The sequence below is a fragment of the Phaenicophaeus curvirostris genome, chromosome 3 (assembly GCF_032191515.1).
Source record: "Phaenicophaeus curvirostris isolate KB17595 chromosome 3, BPBGC_Pcur_1.0, whole genome shotgun sequence".
Taxonomy (NCBI): Eukaryota; Metazoa; Chordata; class Aves; order Cuculiformes; family Cuculidae; genus Phaenicophaeus; species Phaenicophaeus curvirostris.
Window position 1 is genome coordinate 24,666,061 of NC_091394.1, and position 17,447 is coordinate 24,683,507.

At 36.9% G+C, this 17,447-nt stretch overlaps 1 protein-coding gene across 4 annotated transcripts in view; it reads right to left on the reverse strand.

Moving 5' to 3' along the window:
* The window catches only part of CDH12 (cadherin 12), a 360,422-nt gene that overhangs the window by 203,722 nt on the left and 139,253 nt on the right, over positions 1-17,447 (reverse strand). For 2 of the 4 annotated variants that reach the window (XM_069853517.1, XM_069853513.1), the window contains exon 1: positions 5,224-5,510. The exons of the other annotated variants lie outside the window; for them this stretch is intronic. The gene's annotated coding sequence lies outside the window, so the exon portion shown is untranslated. Of the gene's footprint in view, positions 1-5,223; positions 5,511-17,447 lie in introns of those variants that run through there. 4 annotated transcript variants of the gene reach the window in all.

The following is a 17,447-nucleotide window of genomic DNA, read 5'->3' on the forward strand; positions in this document are numbered from 1 at the left end:
ATCAAGAAAGGTCAAAAGTCTCATCTCTTCTCTGGAAAAAGAGTGGGCTTACATCCTTATTTACCTTCACTGGGAAAAAAAAAAAATAAAAATTTCAAACATTTTTCCAAACAAGTCAGTCACACTGTATTTTGTAAGTACATTTGATGTGCTGGATGTAGTATTATGCAGCCAGTGAGTAAATGCATGCATGAAAAGAATAATAAATCTGCTCTAAATTTGGAAACAGAAACTACACATTTAACTGAGTATTTATCATCTGCCTGGAGATTGTTCTGAATATACTGTATTCTGAAAGCTAAAGGACAACATAATTCTGGTACCTAAATATGCAGTTTTAAACTTAAGTGGGAGACAGTACTTTATTGTGAGTTAGGTACTTAGATACTTTCTTATTTTGAATCTCAGACCTATAAGTTTCTTATGAATAAAGGTTTCCAGTCTGAGTTGTGACTACAGGTCTGGTCTATTCAACACAACAGCACAGAGATGGACTTCAGCACCCGCAGACCCCAAATCACATTCTGCTGAGGCACAGGACGTTAAATATAGCTTACATTATACACATGTCAACCAATGCAGTAATCACCTTAAAAAATATTGACAGGTGAGACATCTGCAGGAGAAACATATCCCTCAAGCCCCAGAAATGGCTGGTGTACATCGAGCCTGATCTTTATAGGAAGACTCTCTTCACCTTCAAAAGTGCAGTGATACATTTGACTGAAACTGAACCACAGCTGTTTCTAAAGTAATCTGACCAACACTTATGATACAGTATCTTATCTCCCATGCGGTTGGGAAAAAAAGAAGCCTCTTTAAATGATCCATTGCAATATTAGCATTGCAAAACATATGTCTGACTTATGCTAAATACCAGGTCCACTAATAAATACGGCAATGTAGGTTTGCATATTATTTTGATACAGAAATTAGCTACATAAATATTTTTCCCCCTCAAACTACCGGACTTAAGTGTTCTACAAGAAAGCAGTCTGAAGCTTTCTCCCCCTCAAAGCACCACTGAAGCTTCAAAGCTTTTCTGCAAAATTATTGCCTCAACAAACATTCATCCAGTGATACACTGCAAACCCAAAGCCTTCAGTGAGTTACAACTCTGCAAAACAAGTGGACCCTAGTGAAATTTCTATTAATATAAAGGAGTAAAAGGGTTGAAACTCATTCTTTAATATGGTGCATCTATGACAAAAAAAACAACAAACAAACCAACAAACCAACAAAAAAACCTCAACAACAATAAAAAGAGAAGCCAGGAAAAAGTAGTAGCAAATAATACTGCTAAACTGCCTCTAAGTCAACTAATATGGCTCTGAGAAGTCATTCAGATTGTGCAACTTTCACAGTAGCTCAAAAATAATAACCCCTGAAAATATGCTGAGAACTTACATATTTGCAAGCATAGATATAAATATATACACTGCAATATGAGTTTCTTTCTAATTGTAAGGTATGTTTTTGCAAGAACAAGGACCTCCTGAAGTATCTGAGTCAAATCTTGCAGAACTTTGTTTCCATGAACCAGTTAAGAACACACGACTTCTGCAGAGTAGACGCATACACAGAGAGACTTCCAAGCTGGAAAAAGAACTGGCTCTTTCTGTGCTAACTACTTACTGTACACTGAGATATAGCACCTGACACAAAGACTGTACAATCTAAAACAATTAAAAATTCAGAAAAAGTGGTTAAAAACATAGTAGAGTCTTGAAGAACATATATCCTATTCATATGAATACTGGAGTGTTTTCAGAGGGGATTTCTGTTTTCAATTTGAAAGAAAAATTTACTTGGGTGGACAAAGTGACCGGAGTGACGGCTTCACAGTATCAAAGGAAGGAAAATAATGTACGTGAAAGTGATGAAGCATTATATCGTGGTAGATGAAGAAAAGGAAAGAAAGAGGGAGAATGCTAGAACGAACAGAAAAGAAACACAAATTAGTAGGAAGAAAAAGAAGCTATATGAAAAACAAGGCGCTACCCAGAGATGCAAGAATAAGTGCCCAGGAACCAGATTATGAAAATAACAAAAGGAGTAGGAATAACAAGAGTCTGGTTGGACACAACGGTCTTCTTAGGAAAGCTTATGTTAGTTCTCCGATGTATGTTGTGAACACAGTTTGAAAAGCCTCTCTTTCTGGTAAAGCAAATTCCCATATATCTTTGAGAATGGAAACTGGGGAAACTCAATAACCCCTGAAGCTTATGCTATCTCACTCTCACCCTATACTCATGAAATGACATAATAAACAATTTAGAGTATCGGGATTATTAACTGCATACATGAACAACTGTTTTTTTTTTCATCTATCCCTATGACTGTTTTAGCAGGATTGTTCCTTGCTCTATGGTAGGTTTCATGTCAGCTTTCAGAAAGCTCCCTTTGATTTATACCTTTTCAAATCTCAATTTAATAAACTTCCTTTAAAAGCTCCTTAAACACTAAAGTATTAGCATCAAATGCTAATTTTCACTGGAGCTGGTCCAGACAGCAATGGTACTCTTCTATCAGTAATAAGGAGATGTAGCTTGGGGCAAAAAAAAAATTAACACTAGCCTCATTCAAAGAACTTGAAACATCTCAAGTTAAGTTGAACTCTGCATTTAACTATATATTTAATACTATTAGATATAGCCTTAGAGTGAAAAAAAAGTTCCAAGAAAGGGAACTAAGCTACACTGACATGTTTTCCACTGCCTTCCTGTGTAACCCATGTTCCTGTGTTTACCAAGTCTGAATATCCTATTGAGTCAGATGACCCTGATTATTTGCCTAATGAGGAATGATAGTCCCCATATTTGTGAGGTCAGTTTTGGACTGTCACTACATATGAAGAAGCATAGAATCCACTAACAGAAAAGGCCAGAAAATAACTATAGCCTCACTGTCTATTCTTATCAAAACATGAGGAAAACCAGCATTTTCCTGTCTTTGGTGAATTGTCATCTCAGTTTCTGAGGCTAACATACCAGAAAGTAAGTGCTCTTCACTTAGAAGCAGACAGAACATCTGATCTTGTAAAATAATAACAGAGATGTAAGTGCATTTGTAAGACTTGTTTAGAAATCCACAGACACACTGCCATGAAAGCGTGATTTATTTATTTTTTACTTACAGCAACAGCTTTGTGAGACAAAAGGGGAACAGAGCCATCATGTCAAGCAATGTTTATAGTCAGCCCTTGTGGAATACTCGAATGGATGTTCATGCTATTTATATGTAACTTGGATGTCTGCAACTGCATAAGGATTGTTTACACCAGAATATTTTTTCATGTTGTGCATTGTTAATGCCTTTTGATTTTATTTAATGAATACTTTGATGTATATTAATGAATATTAATTATGCTGAGAAAACACTGATTATTCATCAAAGAAAAAAAAGTGAAGATAGGTATAATGAAGCTGATTTGCACATTATAGTATTTCTACCTTGGTCAAGACTTATATTTCTGTGTGGAAGCAGAAAATGTCATGAAATTTAACATGAAAAAAAGAAATGAGCTGTATGACACACCAAAAATGAGGATCAGTGCCTGTAACTACTTCCAAAACCAACTTCCTATGAAAGAAAGCAGTGAACACTTTGAGTCACCATTATTTATTAAAAGCTTACCTTCAGAAATCACTTTCAAGAAGAACAGTGCACTGATAGTTAAAACTGTCAGAATTCTTAGTGCATTGCTCCAAAACCTGAGGACATTTTTGTGAGAAAAACAACTTGGTATCTCTCACTGAAAAAGCTAGTGAAGTAAGTAACAAACCTGCAGGTAATCAGTATTTCCTGGAATTTTACTTTTTTCCCCCTTTTTTTTTTTTGGCAGGAGGAGAGAGCTATTTTTGGATGAAGAAAGATACATCTGTATTGAGTAGCTGAGCTTTTAATGCAAGACACAGTGCTATGAATTGTATTACCAACACTAGATGATAACCAATGATACAGATATTTAATAACAGTGAACAGTATTGGCTGAAAAAAAGCAGTGATTAATTCACACTTTTATAAACTGCCTAGCAGTTATACATCTGTTTAAGACAGCAAAATTTGAAATCAATTAACTTTTCATTCATCTTTGTTCCCTGTTATGACAGATTTTTAAACACAAGATGTAAATTTTTGTAGGAAACAGGAAGGACACTGATGTTTAATACAACGTATCTAATTTGGTCCCTTACAGTATTAAAAAGTTTATACTATTTAGTAACTCTTTAATTATATCTTGACAGCACAGAACTGAAGTGTGGTCTTAACTGAGACTATTGAATTCAGTTCACTTTAGACATTTTAGTTTGCACACACTATAGGTACACCAGGTCATCTAACTAACTCCAGGATGCTTAAGCATCCTTAACTTTTTCTTTTTAATCATTTAATCTTTCAAGACAGCCTCCCTCATCTATTCTTTCTTTTTGTTTGGTTCCACATATGATCCTTAGTTATCAGTCTGTTTCTTTGATATGCCACACTTTCTATCATCCCATGAAAAATATGTCTTCTCCCTCTTCCACCAAATGCTACCTTCCCCCCACCCAGCAGCTAGCAGTTTAATTTTCTGATCATTTTTATCAAACCAGCACTCATACCCACCCCTATCCCCCCTCAGAACTGCAAAGGCAGCTATGCAAAACCCACCAGCCTCCAAGTATAACATTAGACACGCCAGTCACATCCCTCAGACTGTCAGTAACCTGGAAAGCTGCATTCATATTCTCGACTCACATTTCAAAAATCTCTTTCTGGCTCATTTAAATGCCATGGGACTTTGAAGCCCTGCGTCTACAAGTTCCTGCTTGTGAAGGAATGATGCTCCTTATTAAGAATGAAATTTTACCATAAGGTACTTTTGCTTTCTAGCTGCTGTGTTTCCTGAAATAAACGTAGTAAGCACAAAGGAAGAAAGTGTGCTTGCCTTTCCTCCTCCCTTCTCACACCCCTGCACACTTCGAACATTTTTTTTATTTTTTTTTAACCTCCAGAGAACCACCAAATCGGCAATAACTGCAGCCATTCATAAAAAGCAACTTAAAACCTGAATCCCTCCGGAGAGGAGTTCCATGCTGGGACACTTGCCTCTGTCCCCAGCCCTCTCCTGACACACAGCGCGGGCTCCCTTGCTGCAGTGCAGGCTCTCAGTTTACTCAGTTTGAACTTTCAATGCAGAAATTCGGCGTGATGCAGTCAGCCAGATAAAGCAGCACTTACCTTAATTGAAATCTTTTCTCTGGTAAAGCTGGAGCATCAGTCAAATCAACAGTGATCTGGGGGTAATCTAAGTTTCAATCAACACCCTCCGGGTAGCTGCATACTGCTCTGCCTTTTTTTTCCTTTCGTTGATGTTGAACTCTCCAGTGTCTAGAGGAGAGAGAGAGAGATAAGCTGAAATCCTCAGAGGCTCCTAGGGAGTGAGAGAAGAGGCACCAAAGCAATGTTGCTTAACATGAGATTCTCAGCAAGAGTGCTCAGGTCTGGAGGATCGTGTAACTGCTGTGATAGGCTCCTGTCATGTCCCCTGAGCCGTGAGATGATCATTGACCTGATTAGCTCTGAACACTCCCTACACGCAGAGAAAGCACTGAGAGGATTGGTGGGTCGCAAGGGAATTGGGAAAGGCACCAGGGCCGCTTGGGAATCTTCATTCTTCCAGACTAATGGATGTACTGCAGATGAGGCTGTAATTTGTCAGGAGGTTATGCACAATGTTAAGCATCTGAGGACTTAAACAAATGTGCTTTTTCATGCTGTTTCTCAAGGTGCACCAGCGTTCAAAGCAGGATAGAGCTGAGTAATTAGAGGCTGATGTAGCTGCTTCGTAATACGGGGCTCACTGTATGAGTTGTTCTGTAAGCTGAGAGGTAAAGTGGATTCATACATTTGTCTCTGACCCTGGAGACAATAACGGTTAATGGGTAGAATAAGTGAAATTAGCATGGTGGGCTCATGTTAGCCCCCAGATGGCAATCAATCACCATGGGAAGAAAAAGAAAAGAACGACAAACCTCAAACAGTCTACAATTATTTAATAAGTGTATGTGGCAATTTAAATAAAATGTAGAGAGTTTCAAATTACCACAGAAAGGACTCTTCAATACAGAGATAAAAATTAGTATCAAAGCACAATGCAATTTGTCTTCCACTCTTGCAGGAAAGGAAAAAAAACAACATGCAATGTATCTAAAGGACCTAATTTGACTTTCACTTATGCAGATAGAAATAGATCTGTTAAAGATGATAGTTTAAATTTAGATTGGGGGGAAGCAGAGTGAAAAAAGAATTAGGCACATTTGTTACCAGTTTTTGGTTCTAGGGGAAACTAGCTTTTTCTGTACCAAATACACAGGCTTATGTGGTCAAATGAGTTGAGCCAAAGTATGTCAACTTTTATGGCTGTCCTCATCTGCTGTTTTCCTGCTTCATGGACAATTATGGCACTAGCTAGTTAACTCAATTTTCCATTCAGGTTTATCCATACAATACTGGTTTGTTACTAAGAGAGTATCATATTTAGCAATGGTGGTCTGATGCATCAACCAAAAATGGATAAAATTGTATTTTGATCGCAAGTAAAGAAGAAGATTTGGAAACTATGGAATATTAATTCATATGTAGTTATCATAGGTTACTCTATGAATTCTGAAACAAAGATAAACGTACACTGAAATTCATTTGAATAAATACATGAATAATTTACTTATTTTGGGTCTGGTTTTAGCCACTTTTAAGGTAAATTAGTATAATTATATTTTAGTATGACAAGCAGTCAAGAAAGCAATTTTTAAGTTGTGAAATGATAGTAGAGAAAATGGATTACATATTTACTTTCTGCAGGCATTCACATCAGAAATGTTATGTCAGAGTAAACATTATGTGACTTAGATCACTCAGTAGTAACCAGAGAAATCGGAATCTCCTATTTATTTAGCAAGACATGGAAGACAATGATTTCCTACCCTAACTGTAGTCAACCTAACTGTAACGCTTGAGAAACAGAAAATAAACCCCATGTTCCTACTACACAGACAATAAGAGACCAACATTTCTACCCTTACACTGGTATCTATATAATTTTCATGGCCCTCCTCTGAAAGTGCCTTTCTTTTCCAACAAATCAAAAGCTCCTCTATGTGCAGAATCTGGGTATATAAGATTGTCTTTGGCAATATTTCATATTCAAACGGAAATTTTTTGAAAATGAATCATTTTTAATATAATTTACAGAAAGCCTGTCACTCAGGGATTACCATTTCGGCCAGGACTAATGGTAACAAAATAATTATCAATCAAATAAGAAGGTTTTTACACACATTAATATGAAACATAAACACATTTTTGAGCTTGACTAAATGGGTTTTATGTGTCAAGACTAATGGGATTTACTTCTACAACACTTACTCAGAAAGAGGTTACCGTCCTTACCCATAAATTTGTACTACAGATTGGGCAGCAAGTCATCCCAACACTTATGATCTAATCTTTTCTCACATGACATCCTTCATGAAAGAGGTAATCCACAGACACACACTGCATTATTTCTGGTTTCAAATTCAATGATAGAAATTAAATATGAAAAAGTTCTAATTAAGACAATTTCTTTGCCATTCCTGGAAATTTCCAATTTCGGGTTTCTTGCAGTTTATTTTGTTGAGTCTGAAATCTCACCAGCCCTGGAATTTTCGACATTGCTCTTAAACTACTATTCCACAACCTAAGAGATCTCTGTATCACGAATACTTTTCCTGTTACTAGCCCTTTTGCAAATATCTTTCAGTAGTTTTATACTAAAAATTCCACTCTTATAAATTATAATGTTTCTCACTTAAAGTTTTGATTGTCTTTTTAAGGTTTAATAGTCAGTGTTCATCAGAAGTTCATAGTATAGAACTAAATTATTTTAATTGTTTACCACAAGTAAAGGTCTGAAAAATAAAACAGCAGGTCCAGAAATGGAACTGAAGAATGAAGTGACAAAATTTGAAGTGACAACGTGATTTAAGTTTCTGTAGAAACAATTGGGACTTGTTGTTAACTTAGACAATAGGATAAGAAACTGGCATTTGAAATTCAGTGTCAACAAAAGGAAACAATAACTTGAATCACTCATAAATCTTGCTGCAGTCTACTTAACAGAAGCAAAGTCAGTTGTCTTGGGTGCTATTCTCAACCCTAAATATAACTTCAAAAAAAAAAGGAAAAATAAGAAACAATTTTCTATGCAGTCCATAATTAGCCCTTTTAATTCATTGCCACAAACCATGACAGTAACAAAAAGGACTGTTCTTCTATGTGAAATAAAAATATTATATCATGGGCAAGACAAGATACTAATAATGGAAAATAAAATCCTCTACCACCTAATAACATGTAGTGGTAAAAATTAGAAGACCTTTATAGTATCATTGCATAAGCCGTGCATTAAATTTATAATTGTGGGTTTTGGGAGTATATTTTAACAGATTAATAACATTATTTTTAGAGAGCTATATTTCCAAAGTTGGCCATTTACAAAAATGCTAAATATAAATGCAAAAAACTATCCTGCTGTAAGCTTTATAATATTCATGTGAAGATCGTCAGTTCAGAGACACAAACTACTGTAGCACAATACTTCATAATGCATCAATGTAAATTCAATACAGAATAAAAGGCCATAGAAGAATAGTAGGGAAAGTGACACAATCACCTATATGCTAATATGGTCACAATTTTTCTGCTGCCCCAAATCACACATACAGTCGATTCCCTCCGTTCTGTTGATGCTCAGGAACTCAATGAACTAGAAATGAATTGTGTCTACACCCGTAGCTTCAACACAGAGAATTATGATTTTTGCACAGTTACATGAATATAGAATCATAGAATACTTTGGGTTGGAAGGTATCCTTAAATGTCAAGGCCCTTTGTGATGAAAATGATATACTATACAAGATGTACTGAGAGTGTCAACAGGCTCAGTAAATTTTTCTTTTTTAAAAAGTAATTAACAAGAAAAGGTACTGTCTGCTTCATTTTGGCTGGAAAAACAGTAACTAGAAATCAGGTGTGGGAATACTCTAGGATAGTAGCAAAACCAGCAGAATAAATGACTTAAGAGAAGAGACTGAGTAAAACCATCTTTATCCTTCATCTCTCCAGAGAAAAGCCTATACTTTATAAACCACTTTAACACATTAAAAATGCTGTGAAGAAAAAGAAAATCATTTCAGCCATTTGAACTTTTATAACCATCAGATTTTCTGCATTTTGATACCTGGTTTTGCCCCATGGCAGCCAGGGACAACCAGACTAGATAACTCTCAGTAATACCCGATAATTGTCATGCATTTTAGCTCTGATATTATACCTTCATCCTCATTAATTTCAAAACGAGAAGATAAATAGATTACACTCCAAATTCTCATCTGGCTTACATCAGCATAGTTTCATTGATTTAAGTGGAACTGTGCAGTAGGTTTATAAATTAGTGAGATATTGTGTAAAAGCAATATAATTTGCCATCAATGAATAATACAGCAGATTTCAAAAATCAGCTTTCCTGCATCATCCAATATTTTACTTTTGATATGGATATTTTATTTTTCAAACTTTCTGGCAATGGTGAGTACAGACAACACAGGAAACTTGTTTGTATCCAACAAAAAAATGTAATCTTGGATATTCAGCACTTCAGTTCAATGCCTTGTTCAACAGGTTCTTGATGTTAAAGTAAAGATGTGATCTGGATGGAAGGAAGCAGCTAAATCTTAGCCATACTCTATGTAAAACTGCTCACTTCATCAGACTTTTCTTTCTGATAGCTCAGACAAATCCAAAGCACTCTTGCTCTGACCAGTGTTTACACTCTCAGCTTAGCAATAAGAATCAGTGCTACTGTTTTAGTTAGGCCAAGCTTCCAAAAGTTAAGGAATGTTGTAGACTATATTGCTTTAAAACATTCTAACTATGCTCTGCAATGTACAGTCCGAGCTTTGTTGTATGATTTTATTAAGCTAGGGTGGTAGACTGAGACATTTCAATATTAAGCACTCTCTATTTCCTTGAAAGCGCCCTCACAATGTTGGAGATATTTAGGAGGCAGAGGTAACCCTGTATTTAAGTAAGAGTACACAAAATGAATAAAGAAACAAATGAAAGTTTTGGAGCATTCTAATACTGCAGCAGAACAGTTCCAAAAGCATAATGACAGTGGGAAGGCTGGTGGCAACTAAATACTCCATGACTCAATTCTGGAAGATATTGAAGAACATTGATCTTCCCAGGAGTAGGAAACTTACAGGTAGAGAAGGTACAGAGCACTGAGAGGGAAAGGAATTGTGGAAGGACAGTGTTTTAAGGATATTTTCAGATCTGGTGAAGAGAAAAGTGTATAAAGGTAGAAGATGTGAAATGGAAACAGGTGACCACAGGTTTGGTTATGCCTCTTCAGTCTTATTACTATATAAGAAAAATATTGCAGAGGAATATAGTTTATGTTCAAGGACCAAATGAATTATTGTTGTCCATAATTATAAAGAAAGAAACAGAATGGACAACTATTTGAATATGAAATGCGACTGCAATACTATTTACAGATTTATATTTATTTACAGATACATATTACATATATTACAACAGCAGTTTGGTTAAAACATGGAATCTAAATTCTATTTGGTCTGCTTGGTGTGTCTTTCTGTATGAACTAAGAATCTCAGGACTACTAGAATGTACTCTACAGAACAGAGAAAATGTTATACCTGGAGTTAGTTTCTCTCTGCTGAAAATTTCTGTCAGCAATACAACTTTGCAGTTCAACTGAAAACAAGTTACCCAGCTGTAAGGAGGGGCATGGTTTTGCAGCAAAGCATCACATGTAATTACTAGTCAGGGTCTCCTCTTTGCTAGGGGCTACAGACCTCTTTTAAGCATAACAGAAATAAACAAGAGCACTCTGCAAGTTGCACCTCAGGAGCAGTGTGGGAGACAGAACGACTCAGGGCCATCCTTTCTGAAGTACAATTCCTCCTTCACATCCCTCTTGTTCAGGTGAAGGGAACAGTGTGATTTGTGGCATGACCTGTTTCAGAAGCAATTTACAATAACTTCCCAGTAAAATCCTTGTCTGTTCACTCCCTTTTGCCATCCACTTGTTTTAGCATGCAGGGATAAGGAAGAGAGGATAGTGCAGGAAGTAGTGCGCAGGGAGGCAATGTACTGCTTGTAACCACATAAATATCTTATACCTATCCATTAGCCTCCATGTTCCTGTCTGTCTGAATAAGGAGGGGTTGCTTGTCCCCTTGAAGGGGACAAAACTGAACTGCAATTTAGTCTTGGGATTCCCCCTGGCATTTTTATAGCTGAAACCTGCTCTACTACTTACTCAGACTAATACCATAAATCTAATACACTTTAAGGGCCACATATTCAGTGCCATAAACCATCATGTCTGTCTATTTTTTCATGGGAACCACAGGGCTTTTATAATATCTAGAGAAAATCAGATCTTGGGAGGTGACAACATCTCTGCCTGAGATTGTTTAGACATTTTTAGTTTCTGGAAGAGCTCAGAAAAACATAGTAACAAATATAAATATTAATTAAAACTTTCCAGCAGTTCTAATTTCCACGTCTCTGATTAGTTTTTAGACTTCTAACTTTTGTCCATTTCAAAGTCATCTTTTAATATGGTTTTTTTTGCAAAATTCCTTCAAAATCTGCATTTTCTTTTCAAATTTTTTACTGTACTTGTACACTAGGCGCGTGAAATATCCAGGTTTTCACCTTAATGTTCTCTCTCTCCACTTTCTCATTCTGTATTAATGTTTATTCCTACACAATTCCAGTGCCACAAGCACTTCCTGTATTTCTTTTCCAAGGTTTACTTTCCTCATCTCTCTTAGTATTTTTATTTCTTTGTGGTTTTGCTTTGGTTTTTGGCAGTTTCAGAAGGAAAGGTATGCTACCTGTTCTGGCAGTGTTAGAATGCATAGGTGTAGAAGAAGAAAATAGAGGAAGAATAACAGCTGCACTTTTTTCATATACTCATTAAAAATTCTTATGTGGGAAAAAGAATGAAGTGCTGATAAAATTGCTTTTAGCATCACATTCTCTTAACTGCTGTTCAGGAGGAGCCAGAAATGCTGTACAGGAACATGACTGCTAGGTTTTAGTTCCTAGTTCTCTCTTGTTCTTCATGGTTTGAGGCAAGTTTTCTCTCAAATAACAGACATCAGCCCCTTGGCTCTAAGTGACGACTTCCTTCTGTAGAATAAACAAGGAAGGAGGTTGGACTGTGCTATAGAAAGTACTTGTAACATTATTTTGATTCCAGGTTCAGAATTAATAGGCTGATGGGAACAGTATGAATACGACAAGCTCTCAGTTGGGGTCAGCACTTTCTCTTCTTGTGTGACCATGTTGGTTATCACTTAGGCTGGATTTTGCTGTAGGAAAACTCAATCTACACAACACCAAGCTGACAGTGAACAGGAAGGTAAGGTAATCCATCATCCCAGTCTACTAAGTGGAGTAGAACTTTCATAGCATTTCAGGAATGTAAGTAATTAAGTTCTTTCCATGTGTCTAATGGCAATACCATTACTTTCAAAAGCACTGTACTGCATCCAAGTTTCTAATAAGTTAAATGGCTTTCATGATGTAAAGAAGCTGAAATGCATAATACATATAAATCTTATTTTTGGATACCAAGGAACATAAAGATTTCAAGCTAGTACACAGACACTGACATTGATTAGCAGGGCCTAACCGTGTTGAGTTTTCTTCTTGTTTGTACTACTCACATCATCATTAACTCTTCCAATGTCTTCCTATTACAGACAGCAGAGCTGCATGTTATTGCTCATCCACCTGTTTTTGATTCTATCCTGTGCTTCAAAAACATCACCCATGAGCCTTTGTGGTTACCAGATTTCCAAAGGTTCCCCTTAGATGATCAGCAGAGATAGAATGGAAAGTCAATATACCAAACTGTCTTCTTCACTGTTCCATCCTGTAGTCATAATTTCTGAAGGGATTTATGAATGCTAACATTTTAAAGGCTCAGAAGACACAGAATCAGATCATGATGTGAAATATAACACTTGTTTCTAGCCAGCAGGAATCTGCAGGGGGCAGGAGGGGAATGGAGCAATGAACCAGCCGCCTTAGTTCAGGCAGCCAAATCAAAAGCCATGTGTCAGCTACAGCCTCTTCAACAAGGGAAGCAGAGGCAATGGTCCAGCAACACAAACTTAGACATCATATCACAGAATCACAGAATCACAGAATCACAGAATAACCAGGTTGGAAGAGACCCACAGGATCATCAAGTCCAACCATTCCTATCAAACACTAAATCATTCCCCTTAGCACCTTGTCCACCCGTGCCTTAAACACCTCCAGGGAAGGTGACTCAACCACCTACCTGGGCAGCCTGTTCCAGTGCCCAATGACCCTTTCTGTAAAGAATTTTTTCCTAACGTCCAGCCTAAACCTCCCCTGGCGGAGCTTGAGGCCATTCCCTCTTGTCCTGTCCCCTGTCACTTGGGAGAAGAGGCCAGCACCCTCCTCTCTACAACGTCCTTTCAGGTAGTTGTAGAGAGCAATGAGGTCTCCCCTCAGCCTCCTCTTCTCCAGGCTAAACAACCCCAGCTCTCTCAGCCGCTCCTCATAAGGCCTGTTCTCCAGCCCCTTCACCAGTTTTGTTGCTCTTCTCTGGACTCGTTCCAGAGCCTCAACATCCTTCTTGTGGTGAGGGGCCCAGAACTGAACACAGGATTCGAGGAGCGGTCTCACCAGTGCCGAGTACAGAGGGAGGATAACCTCCCTGGACCTGCTGGTCACGCCGTTTCTGATACAAGCCAAGATGCCATTAGCCTTCTTGGCCACCTGGGCACACTGCTGGCTCATATTCAGTCGGTTGTCAACCAACACACTCAGAAAACCCTATCATCTCATGGTCGATTAGTCCTAGGCGTCCACCTACCGCCACATCCCCCACAAGGCCTTCCCTGTTCACAAACAGCAGGTCCAGGAGGGCACCCTCCCTTGTTGGTTCATTCACCAACGGTGCAAGGAAGTTGTCTCCCACGCACTCCAGGAACCTCCTAGACTGCTTCCTTTCTGCTGTATTGTACACCCAGCAGATATCAGGCAGATTGAAGTCTCCCACAAGAACGAGAGGCATTGATCTAGAGATTGACCGCAGCTGTTTATAGAAGAGCTCATCAGCTGCTTCTCCTTGGCCCACAGAGGGAATAAGGAAGTGGAATTTTAAACTCTACTTCACTGCAGCTTTCTGCCAAAAAACAGCACAAAGCATGATGGAACAGAGTTTCTTTAATAAGGTCTTGTTGTGGAAGCATGTTGGAAGAGAACATTATTCCACAAAGCTGTCACCCTTTATCTTTTTTAAAGGTGATATGGTTTGAGACAGTTGGCTAAGTACTAAAATATGGCCTCCCATGGTTAAAATGAATAGGATTCTTTAGCCACAGAAGACAGATAAATCATACAAAACATTAAAAAAAAATGTTCAGGTTAATTATTATATCTTTTCTGGACAGGAAGTATCATTATATGATCACATTCATTTTCGGCCGTTAGCCTCTCTTTCCCCTTTTCCTGAATACAGAGGAATGAGAGATAGCTTAATTACAGCACTAGGAAATTACCTCCCTTTTGAAGAGGGGATGGAGATGGTCTTATAATCACAATACCAAGTTGAAACTGTAGGATATTACTTTAAAATATTTATTCTCAGTTACTCTCTTAGTTCCATTTGCATCTGTAATAAATAGTATTTTTAAAAGACATTCACATATATGGAATGAGGCTAGAAGAATTTGGAAGCCAGAGGGTACAGGACTCACTTCTGAACTTCACAGAGTTGCCCTTCCTTTCATGCTTGCAAGTTGTGATTTGTGACTGATGCGAAAATGTGCAATATTAGCACTGTCTGTTAGAAATGGTGGGTAAAAGTTGTAAATGGTACATATTCATTCATGTTAATTTGTCTCTTCACAGGCATAGCCAACTAGCCTGAGTTCAGCTATCTCCAGAACCATCTATTCTGATTATTAATCAGAGTTTGCAGAAATCTTGTATCTTTTTTTTTTTTTACCCTGTTCGTGAAGGCACTTCTGAGAATAGTAATTACACTACTTAGACTGTATCTAATGCTTCTCATCTTTTGAGTGCTTCACAAATATTAATTCACTAATTAATCTTCCCAACAACTCAGATCACTCCTATTTTACAGATGGAGAAGCATTAGTAGAGAGAGCAAGTGGCCTGCCTGAGGCCGTGGAGGAGAAGAACACGGGGAAAGATGCTTATAACTAGAAAGAAATGGAAGTAGATGGGAAAATTATGGTGATGGTTCAGCAAATTATCATAAAGTTGCAGTGAAATTTGTAACATAATACTGGAGGCCAGGCAGTGTTAGCCCTAGTATCTACTATACAGTCACTCAATATATAAAAAGATTCACAAATAAAAAAATGGAACCTACAAATAAAGTGTATATTGTGTGCTTCCATAATTTTTGTTTTAATACAAAACAAACGAAAACACAGTCTGTTCTTAGACAGTAGCAAAATCTTAAAAGTAATTGTGAGCACAAATTAACTAGGAAAGTCTAATTTATTGGGTATCTCGTCTGATGTATAGCTATCTACTCAAAATTGGATCAACTAAATTCAAAGACTGCCCAATACTAGTAGCATAAATCCCATTAAGATTTTCGTGTCTGGCTCATTTTGCATCCAGGGAGGCTGACAGAAGTCATACTATCTATAAGACTAGATATAGATCTCAGATTTATTTCAAAATGTATGTAACAAGAAAGACTTGCCTCTTAAATCTCACCTTTCTGCTTTCCAAATAACCTGTGTTAAATCCTCTAAGCATCCCACTGACTTTTTTGTTTTGGTTTTTTTTTTCCCTACTGTATAAACTTCCTTTTAATTCAGATTTCCCAGATGACTGCAGGAGAAAAGACCCTTCTACATTAACTTCTACAGGGGAACTTGAATTAGTATTATAGTATGGTATGGCTGTCAGGAAGACTTTTTCGTGAAGGCTGTAAGACAGGTCTCATTGCTTGGAATTTAGGACAGTAACAGGGGATGCAAGATATCCAAGTTATTATGCAGAAAGTGGAAAAAAACCCAAAATGCTTAGTTCAGCTATGATGTGGTTAGCATGGAGGATAAAAACCTTGTTTATTCTACAGACATAAAAGTCACAAGGATATGGATCAGAAGCCCTAAATTTCTTCCCAGGTGAGTGTTATAGCTGCCAGGTTGCACATAAGCTGCTGCAGCTTCATCTTGTTTTCATTTTCTTGAAAATATTTTGTCTCTAAAAGGAAGATACAGTATTTCTTTATATGTTTCCAGAATAATATTTAGAGGCTGCTGAGCAAGGAGGAAACTTCAAAGTGCTTGTTGTAGAAACTTAATTACTGTTTTATGAACCAAGTTCTTTCAAACAATTATTATTATTATTTTATTTTACAAAAATCTCTGTCAAAAACTAGACCATGCTATGCAGTTCAATGCTGTAAATTGGCAAGACATATACTGGTTTTTAGACTTTGGGACCTACAAGTAAGCTAGCTTTACATATCAGCTCATCTTTAATTAAAATTTCTTAATAAAATCTGAATGTTGCTGGTGCTAATATTTTGAAGAACTTAAGGTTATTCTGTGATAAGAAGGAAATTGTCAGTTTTCTTTTTCTAGCACTCTTTATGTTTGCATAAGCTTCAGCTTTGTATACTTCCACCAGGAAACGTTATGTAATTATTATGAATGTCTTCGTTTATTACTTAATTAAAACTATAGAAACTGGCATAAAGTAAACTCTGTCTATAATGCTGACATTTGCACAATAGCATATTTGCAATCAACCAAAATCATATTTGTCCTATGTCATTAATGATATAAAAGATACAAATTATTTATTCATTATGATATTAATAATAAAATATTAATTTGTTGAAGCAAACACTGTATTAATAATAAATAATCCTGATCTCCATGAACATGACACCAGGATGAAATTGCTTTAATTTGGTTTAGAAAGTAATTAAATACTGACTTACACTCATAGAAAAGAACTCTACTGCCTTGTAAACAGTGGTAAAATATATGTCTTGAAATAACCTCTAAGTAAGCACCTGCACGAGAAGTGTGTTTTAACAATGGATTAATTTACTGTGCTGAATCACTGAGCGTTAATTCTGAAAACGTTATTTTTTCAGAGAAAAAGACATGCAAAGGCTAGAATTCAAAACAAACACCTAAAACCAAAATAGCAGAAAGTATCGTTTATTTTCTAATTCAGGAAAATATGTATGTAAGATTAACAGTAATTGCGTACATATCAGTTCTTCAGAGCCCTGAATTTTTAAGACAGGGAAACAAAGAATAATGAAATAATGGCTAGAA